Here is a 278-nt window from a genome sequence, read left to right as displayed (position 1 = left end):
TTTTTTTTTTTTTTTTTTTTTTTTTGCTTTTTGCTTTTTTTTAAGTGCTGGGGTGGTGGAGCCAGGCAGGGCAGCCTTTGACGGGGCTGGGAGAGCGGGTGGGGGTGGGGTCTGTTTGATTTGGAGATTCAGCTGATTTGATGGTAGCCAAATCTCCAAATCAGATTCGTCTGAGTCAATTCAGGACAGTGATTCAAATAACCAAATCAAATCACTGTCCCCCGAATTGCCCGAATCCAAAGCGAGTACTAGCCACTTTGCACAGGCCTAATATTCTC

The sequence above is a fragment of the Gavialis gangeticus genome, unplaced genomic scaffold (assembly GCF_001723915.1).
Source record: "Gavialis gangeticus isolate Ggan-Ray unplaced genomic scaffold, GavGan_comp1, whole genome shotgun sequence".
NCBI lineage: Eukaryota > Metazoa > Chordata > Crocodylia > Gavialidae > Gavialis > Gavialis gangeticus.
The sequence above is the reverse complement of the archived record's forward strand: the minus strand, read 5'-3'. Positions refer to the sequence as shown.